Here is a 9,490-nt window from a genome sequence, read left to right as displayed (position 1 = left end):
GGGGGCGCCTCCATGTTGCGCTCGGCGCCCTCCATGGCTCCCGCCGCCCCCGCTGCGGGCGGGCGGACTTTGTCCCCGAGTTCCAGGGAGCTCCCTGCGGGAAAGGCCGGGACGGGGCGCGGCGGGGATACCCAGGGAAAGGCGCCTTTGCGGCCAAAGGGTCCCCCTCGAGGCCGGGGATCGCTGGTCCCCCCACCCCGGGCACCGAGCGGGTGCCCTGGGTCTCGGGGTGAAGGATCCTCCTGCCTGGAGCCTTTCCCAGCGCTCGCTGTGGGATGCGGGAAACTCCAAACAAGCGCCTGTGGAGTTGGCGCTGCTCCCCTTAAACCCGCTCCTTGTCTCAGGGATTAATTTAAAGCTCAAATCATCGTGTTTGACGTCTTACGGAGGGGCCCTGTGTAAGTTCTGGGCRCTCCTGGGTTTTGCCCGGTTCCTTTCAGGCCACCCCGGGCCTGTGTCGGGGACAGGGAGGAGGCAGCGAGAGCCCAGTGGGGCCTGGGGACCCCAGGGGACCCCCCTTAATGTGGGGTCCCCAAGAAAACGGGAGGGCTTTAGGAATGGGGCCCGGGAAACGCTTCCCGAGCGGCCAGCAGCAATTCGTGGGCATCTCTAGAAGCCTCCGTGCAATATTTCCTGTAACTTAGTTCCTGAAAATGGTTGTTTTGAAGAAAAACTAGGCTTGGTGTTTCTGGCTGGTAGAGCTGCAGTTATCTCCTCTGCTGTGAGCAACCTGCAGACGCTGCGGGAAGAGAAAACCCGGTAAGTGGAAACACGTAACTTAGAGGCTTGTTTTGAGGGGTTATTTTGGCCTTTTTCACATTTGATCTGCTCACTTTGGATATTGCGTTTYGAAAGTAAAAATCCATTAAAAATACAACTCTGTGCCCTGCTTTAAGAAGCAATTAAGTGCTAGCATTTTTATAATGTTTTTCTTGACCAGGTTATTTGATTGGGAAGTTTTCCTCTTGTTTTCAGTTACCTCTCTGTAAAACTGGGTCCACTGAGCATCTGCATGGTAGAGACAGGATGATCAGAATAAAGTGTGTGACTTTTGGAACGGTGTTAACCTTAAATTAGGGATGCTTTCCTTTGCTTTTCATGGCTTTACATGAAGTTAATGTAACGGCATTAAGAGCTAGCGACTTCCAGCGCTGCATCCTCGATCTGCTAATCTGGATTTGGATGTGAGGGAATTGCTGCCACTCAGTGGCTGACACCAAAGCCTGGAAACTGATAATCTGTTGCATTGCCAGGGTGTGCAACTGTTGAGTGTATCTCTAAGGTAACTGTCTGATGGATCCGCATGAGATAGTTGACCAGGAAGAGGCTCGTGTTGTTCCGAACAGTGACTCATTCTCAAACTTATTTTTTTTTAATTATTTGCCCTCATTTTGCATTTCATAAATTCTAATCCCCTTTTGCTTCATCATAGTTATAGACTAGGGTCATAACTTATTATTGAACTGGGAGGTGAAATAATGGATGTAGCAATATGATGAATTTGTCTTTTTGACCACACATCCTAATTGGAAGGATGTTCTGTAAGGAAGGAATTATTTCTAACCTAGAAGCTCTTTCTAAAGCAGAGAAATGATGGAGTTGCTGCTTTTATAAAGAGGGAACTGTAATCATCTCTTTCAAGAAAAACTTGGCTATTTGATAAGAGTATAGATTAAGGAAATATCATTAAAACCTGAAAAGGTGGCRTCTTTTATGAAAATAACTCATTTCCTGGGGAAAAACAATCGTCACAGTTGAAGTTCATCTGCAGTTGAGTAGTTGGGGGCCTGGTAGTTGCAGTTAACCGTGTGTCCTCGTTGCCATGTGTGGGACCTTGGTGTCCAGCACGGTGCTCTGCTCTCAGAACCACGTGTAGGCTGGAGATTGGCTTGGAAAGAGGAGCCTCCGTTGGCTGGATCTGCTCTGCGACCAACGTAGTGTTTGCAGCACATCCGAGGTATCTTCAGGCTGCCTGATGCCAGGAAAGTGCGTGCCAGTTTTGGGTTCACTGAGCAAGGAATTTAAGTTCCCTGCAGCGAACTCAGGTGTGTCTCTTTGTGCYGCCTTCGTTGTGTTTCTCATGGGCCTCCGTGGCTGTGGCTGAGTAGCCGAGGTAGATATTTAACTTGAAAAGAAGGGAGAGAAGAGGGATGGGGAGGGATTGAGAGGTTTTTTGGGCCAAATGCTCAAAGCTGACGAGAGGGCTTTGCTGGAGGAGCCTGGGGGCTGCCTGGCTTCAYGGAGAACCGAGGCCTCCACTAGCATCTGCATGAAAACAAAGGACGTGGTGCAAGAGCAGGGGCCTTGGAGAGCCTCATCTTCGGAAGCCGGGTGAGATAATGCTGTAGCCCTTGCATTGTTTTCCCATTAAAAAGGCTGTATTTCGAGCTGGAAGCGATGCTGCACCCACCCTTGCTTTCTTTGCAGTCCCCAGCATTGCCAAGAAATAAGAGACCAAGCACAGGGGACATGGCAAGGCCGAGCTTGGCAAGAGCACTGCAGAATTCATTTGTGGTCTGACCTCSACCAGCCTCTGCCATTAGAAGTAACAGTGATCTAGAGGATGGCAATGGGATGTGCAAATAGGGGTTTCAAATTTATTTTCCGGTTTTGCTTTTTAGTTTTTAATGAGAACTTACTTAACTCTAGCATTTTATCTACCCTTCAGTGATGAAAAGGTTCTCGCTCATCTGTGACGTGAGTTACATTTCGAACCTGTTGAATTAGCTGTTGCTCTCGCCTAGTTGGTGCATTTGATCATTTCTGGTTAAAAGGTGTTACAGGTCAATAGCTGCCAACTGAGGAGACAGACCATAAAATAAATTCCTTAAAAATACTTCTTAGTTTAAACTAAGAGCTGCAAAACTACAGAGCCCTTATTATGGTATCCCATTATTGACTTTTTTTTCAGGAAATTTCATTTCCTTTGAGTGCGACGTGCCAAAAATCTGGAGAAGTTTATTTAAGGATACTTAGAGGCATTCAGTTGGTGTTTATATGCTATTAATTCTGGTCCATAAATTCTTGGAATGACTGTCATAGAAAGCATCATAAAYATGATGCAGTCTAAGCTTTTAAGCCTTGTTTGATACCCGCCTAACATGTGAGCGGGGCAGATGAGTGCTTGCTCCCTCCTGCCTTTTGACAAGGCAAACATCAGATACATCTTAAAAAATAAAATAAMAAAGCAGCAGCTCTTTGCATGCCCTGAAACAGGATTATTTTGCATTCCAAGGTGCTGCCTTTTGAGAGCAAAACAGATATGCAACATAAATTCCCAGCCTGTTATTTCTAGTATTTCTCCTTGGAGCTGCGCGCAGCTCGTGCTCGTGGTTGAAGTGTAACTAAGTGTTGTCACATTCACCTTTTGGTGGCAAGAGTGGAGGTGGGAGAGCTTCAAGTGTAGGTACCAAGTCAGGACATCATTGCATGATGTGTTACCCATGTCTGGGGCAGAGACCCAGCTGAAATGGCCCTTCCCAAGCAGCTAGAAGGGTGTCCCTCTCCTCAGAAGAAGTGCAAATGGTCAGAGGTCCTTTCTGTGTCACTGGGCTCAGATGAGTTGTCCAAAACGTCCAAAACATCTGGGTTGGCCTCAGCTCCCGCAAGGCTACAAACCTTTGCAATAGCATGTGTGCTTGGGCACGAGCAGCTTTAATTTGCAATATGTTTAGTCTCATAGCCTCAGAAGTGATTTCAATATTCATGGCCTTCATTTAAACCTGGCCACCTGAAATAAATGGAGGGTATCGCGGAACTCGTGCAGCAGATCCAAACCTCTGCCCCACTTTGCTCCCCACCCCTGTGCTGTGAAGTCATCTTCCTAATTCAGAGCYGAAAGCCCCAGCCCAGCCTGGCTCAGCCCCGTTGTTTGTTGTGTGACAGTTTTATAATGACGAGATGACAAATAGAAAATATTGCAGGCTTTATCTTTTAAGCACTCTTAGTGTCAAGTTACCTTTGGAGCTATTGAAAATCTTTTTTTTTTTTTTCCCCATCAACGCCTATTTATTGGAGACCTACATAAAGCCTTTTATGTGTATGTCGAGTTTTACTCCTCATTCTGTTTTTTGAGGAAGTGTATTTTAAGCTTTGCCATGTTTTCTTCTGTCCAACGGACTTGCTAAACCCGAGTTTTTAGTCAGTGCTGCTTTGTTCCTGCCAGTGACATCTAATGTATTTCAGTGCATCTGGTGAGTCCATGCTCAATACAGGCAGAGCCTCAGGGAACTATTTGTGGTCGTGTGATCAGACTTGACTTTCTGAGAGTTTAGTTTTTTGAACTTTTAGATAGGTTTAAAAAAAAAAAAAAAAGATACTTGAAGATGATCAAAAATGCCTGGCTGCCAGATTTAAGGTTAAGCTGGGCTTCTGTAGGCTAGTTTTTTGGGAGGGCGAATATGCTGTGGGTGCAAAGGTGGTTTAGATAAGTGATGGGCTACACGTTGCTTAGTTTGCCTCATCATATGCCTCATCACCATGTCCGTGTTTGGACATGATACAAGAATTTTGAAGGTCTGTCATGTCAGCAACGTGACACAGACAACACTTAACATTTTATCTCAATATTTCGAGTTATATTCAGTTATGCTTGTGGCTGACTTCACATTGTGCTGGCCTAGTAGCTAAAGCAAGGCATATTGTGTACCCAGCTGGTTTTGCTGGCGCCTGTTGCACTGGAGCATTCAGTGCTTGCTGGAGAGCCCGGTCATGTGTCAGAGCACCTTACTGGAAGGCTCTTGCAAAAGTATGATTTATTGTTCCTTATTTCAGAAATTGTGCTTAACATAATTGTCTGGCAGAGACAGCACAGCCAGTTATCACGTATCAAGCAAGGTGCTCTCAGGATCCTTTTTTTGAGGAGCTTTGCTTCTTTTAGAGATTAAAGAAAAAAAAATCTTGCAGTAGGTTCTGAAACTCTTGGAGTCGTAGCAGTGTTGGGGTAGGTTTGATTATATACACATTCAATCCTGAATGTGTATCTTGTTATATCTGTTATATCTTTTTCACATCTTTATCAGATATCCTTTTAAAGAATTTTTATTGAAAATACTCTTCTTTAAGGTATCATTTATCTGCGATGATAACAACAATGTTACTCCCATCCCATGTGCTGCCCGTGCTGGACCTGGAGCTGCTCCGTAAGAGGCCATCCGTGTTGCATCGTCCCTGTTGACCAAGGGCTGTTGGCTTTGATGAACTCGGGTGCCTTTGCTAAGGGCTTGGCTATGCCAGGTCCCCAGGGATCCCTCTTTCCAAATACCTGGAGCAGATCCATCCCTCTGGAAGCTGTGCGAGCTCCACGTTGGCTTGTGTCCCTTGATGACTGCTGTTGATGCTATTAATTAGTGCTTGATGAGTTTATCTCGGCTYCCCTATCAAGCAGTGCGTGAGGGACTGGAACCCAACGTCCCGCATTGACCCAGGTCCCRTGCTGAGGTTTCTGCCCGAGTTGAATTTGCAAATTCCCTGTTTTCCAGCCGCGCCGGTCAGTTTTCCGAGGCCGTCGCGGAGCTTTGCTGCAATCTGTGCCGGGATCTGCCGGATGGGTTTTCTGACCTACTTTGCATGTCGCAATTTGGATTAATGTTACTTTCCTTTTCCAGTGGGTGGCAGTTGAGGCAAAGAGAAATGTTTATTTGCTTGGGAGTTTACATTGATCGGGATTTATGGAATGGGACGGGACACCCAGGGAGGCCGCGGCTTTGGCTTTTGTCTCTCCTTGAGCTGGATTCTTCCTTCCTTGCATCTCCTGGCCAAGGAGRAGGACTAACCCAAGTGGCTCTCATGTAAACCCAAACCTGCTTTTGGTTTCGGTTTCCTCCGCTTTGGGTTTTTAGTTCTGCGGGTTTCCCTCGTTCCCCCAATGGTTCCTACCTGCCAGGCCAGTTTTCCCATCCCGAGAGCTTTGCTTTGGCTATAAATCCCATTGCCGAGCTCGGAAGCAGCAGTGCCTGGATCTTGGCAGCTTCTCGCTTGGCCATTTTCAGGCTTGGAGCATAGTAAATAGCAGCATTTGCTGCCACTTTCACGGAACCAAAGACAGAAAAACATTCTAAATTGTTTTGCATTATGCGCTTGTGCTGCTCCAAGCRTGGATGAGGAAAAAAATCCCATTTTTTTTTCCTTTTGGCAAGAGTTCCTATGCAGGTTTTGCAAGAGCCGCCACCCAAGAGGCGAGACAGTTCTTTCTCGTTTTTAGCAAGCACTCGGTGACAAGAAGTGTCCAGTCCTGATTCCTAGAAATCTGATATGTGTAATAGCCCCAAACCCATTTCCCTGCAGCACCAGATTGTGCTAGAGAAGGGTTTTCACACCCATTTCCTGTATGACTTAATGTATAGCTTATTCACAGCTAGGTTTCAAGTCTATATTCTTAAAATCCCGTGTGAGATTCCAAGTGCTGCTTGGCTAAGGAATACACTAGTGCATTTAATCAGTATATAACTATAAAGCATGGGTAGAATGCCTTTTCAGTCAACATAAATCTATATCTTATTATAAAAATTACTGCATTTCTTCATGTATGMTAAATTAGGTTAAATCTATCTGAAAAAGAAAATCCAGATGAAATAAATATGTCAAAGCCAAAAGCAAAAGTCAGACTGAGAATTGTGCTTGGATGAAGGAGCGCAATTGGACGTAACTTGGGAATAACTAAAGCTCTTTTTTTTTCTTTCTTTCCAAGTTTCTAAAATAATGGTGGTGCCTTCCAGTGCTCTTGGTTTATGTATTGGGTAAATGCTTAGTTCTGCATGAAAACCTGGAAAAGTCTTTTATTTTTCTAGGGGAAAACTAGGAGCCCTCCTTCCATAATATTTGATTATAACTCATTTACCAATGAATTCCTGTCACCTTCCAGTACAAAATGGGATTATACAGGTTATTTGATGACGCTAGTTAAACTCCAAAGTTGGTGAAAACACCATCATTATAACAGTTTGCACAGGGCTTTCTCCCTTCCGTGGGTACAAAACCCTGCTGCTTTTAGAGAAAAATTCAGCAGATTGAAAATTGGAAAATCTTTGAAGACTCTGAGGGGAAAAATACCCAGGAGGGAATCTCCTTACCCTTTTTGGCCGTATAAAAGAAATTAGAAATGTAGCTTCATCTATGTGATGCTGAAACCGATTCTACTTATCAGCAGTGTTCTCTAGTTGACAAAAAATGGATTTTTTTTGTAAGCTAAAAATATTCCAAAGCCGTGACCTGGTATGGGTTCAGTTTTGCCAAGGAGACACAGTCAGATAGAAAAAGGCCCTTTTCCTTTTTCCTGCAAGGCTTAATAACTGCTATACTGTCTGTCATGTCCCTAAAGCCAAGTCAGTCTGTGGGAGGAAGAAAAAATATTCCTTTATTTTCAGTTTCTGACCTCTGCAGCCTGTCAKATACTCAATTACAAGACCATTTACTAGGGAAAAAATGGTATGCATCTCCATGGAAGTTTAGGAAAAMACTCTGTTTCAAGGGATTTTGATGCACACACATATATCTATAGCAATGGCATATGTGGATTCTTGATTTTTTAAAATTTATTTTCTTGAAGACTTTGATGCAGCAAGTTGAAGCCAGGGACAGTTTGGTGTCCTATTTCTAGTCTAGATTTAAAAAAAAAAAAAAAAGTCTACTTGGATTACATTTCTGGCCTCTTTTTTCCCATGATTTCCTTGCTCCTTCTGCTTGGTGCTGCTTTGCAGTAAGTTGATCCTAAAAAGAAAAGAAGAAAAAAAAAAAGACTGAGCTTAGCAGAGGGGGGTTGTTTGCTTTGAAGTCATGAACCATGAAGGCTCTGCAGTTCTGGTTTAAATTATGAGCCCTCCAGGCTGGCCCGTTCCCTGTGCCGAGGCAGGAGGATCCGCATCCAACCTCTGCACGGGAAAATGCTGAATCCCAGGGATTTATCTTAAAAGCACAAATAAGGACATGGGATGCATGCTGAAACCGTTGGTATAGTGAGTTATTTTCCTTTTCAAATTGCTTTAGCAAGTCAACCRAGGTAGGGATGGGATGTACAGGATAAAACCCTGGACATCTGTGTTGCAATTGAACCGTTCTGCGAATGTTACAAGGATCCTTACTTTGCATGATTTTAGTTGCAAATTTATTGCTTTGCACAAATAAACTGAAGTTTATTGATTGAAATAAATGGCAAGAACTGGTATTAGCACCGTGCTAAGCGCGAGGCTGCGACGTTGCCTCCTCTTGCCATCGATAACGAGGCCTGAGGTTTTCCTGCTGGAGGAAAATCGGGATTTTTCTCATGCAGCTCCCAGAGCAGAAGGTCATCCTGGAAAATGCAGCAGCTTGGTTTTATTCAGTGATGTTTTTTGGACCTTTAACGTTCTCCTTTATCTCTCACTCACTGTAGCATTGTACAACAGCAACCATTTAATCTTTTTTTCAGATGATAAAGCTTTTGTTATGACTCCAGAGTGTGATAGCTGAATCTTTACGCTGCACTTTGAACCCTGTTTGTTAAAAGGGTGGGTGTTTTTCCAGTGGGAGCCTTCAAATCCCTGGCCATCTTCAAGGGATAACGTAACTTCTTACGGAATCAACCTGGAAAAGGTCCCTGTTAGAGCAGTACGAGCATAATTAATTGCTTTTATGAGGATATCTTTATTTGCTGCCACTTCCTAACTCTTCTCTGCAGCCCTAGTGGTCTAGGGTGTGTTGAGTTGGAGTTCCTCTCACATTGGGGACCCCAACATTTAGGGAACACGAGGACGCCATGAGGAAGAATCAGCAATTTTGTGATGAATTGAAATGTGCATATTTCATATTTTAGTTCCATTTCTGGTTACAAGCATAAAGATGCTGTTAGGATATCAGTTTCTTAAATAGTCTGTATCCTTATTGTAGATGTCTGAGGATATATGTCCAGGCCAGCAGTGCTGCACATTGGCTTTGGGTTATACCAGTGAGGCTGCCCTTGCAGTTTCCAAACTCTGAACCTTCCTGCAGATTCTTGGGCATCATTCAATCTCATATCCCGCAGATTGCATTGATTATAAAGGAGCAGAAATACCACCGTGTTGTCCTTATTGCATTGCCAGTATGTTCCTCAAGTCCTCACCTAAAGCAGAGTTTTAATAACTTTGCGTTTGGCCTCYGAGGTGGCTTTTCTTCTAGGTTATCCCAGGAATTCTACCAATGGAGCTGAAACCCTGGGAAGAGGGACAGGTTGAGGAAGGGCAGACAGTCAGATAAACCTTGTGACTTATGATGATGATGTGATGTTTCCGTGCTGCCTAAGCAAGATTATGCCCRAGGCTTGCAGGAGGTGAAACCCTTGCCAGGTAGGAAGGACAGGTCTGACTGGTGAGCGCTCTTGGCCAGTGGCCAATTTCACTTATCACGCAGCTATTTGACCTGGCAGGCAGCCAGATTGCCACGTAGCAGGGAAAACAGCTGCCCGCAGTCCCTGGGAGCCAAGAATGTTCTCTGGTGGAAACTGTGTCCCACTGTCCTTGTCCCAAGTCCGTGAGAG

General features: G+C 44.7%; 1 protein-coding gene across 2 annotated transcripts in view; it reads left to right on the top strand.

Annotated features, from left to right (window-relative positions):
* The first annotated feature begins 697 nt into the window (after positions 1-697).
* The window catches only part of PRKCD (protein kinase C delta), a 33,641-nt gene continuing 24,848 nt past the window's right edge, over positions 698-9,490 (top strand). Inside the window, exon 1 of one of the 2 annotated variants that reach the window (XM_026046047.1) lies at positions 698-759. The gene's annotated coding sequence lies outside the window, so the exon portion shown is untranslated. The remainder of the gene's footprint in view (positions 760-9,490) is intronic. The other variant, XM_026046046.1, reaches the window with a different exon arrangement.

This window comes from Nothoprocta perdicaria, unplaced genomic scaffold (genome assembly GCF_003342845.1).
Source record: "Nothoprocta perdicaria isolate Ctin4 unplaced genomic scaffold, notPer1 scaffold_42, whole genome shotgun sequence".
Classification (NCBI taxonomy): Eukaryota; Metazoa; Chordata; class Aves; order Tinamiformes; family Tinamidae; genus Nothoprocta; species Nothoprocta perdicaria.
This window is presented reverse-complemented; position numbering and strand designations above follow the sequence as displayed.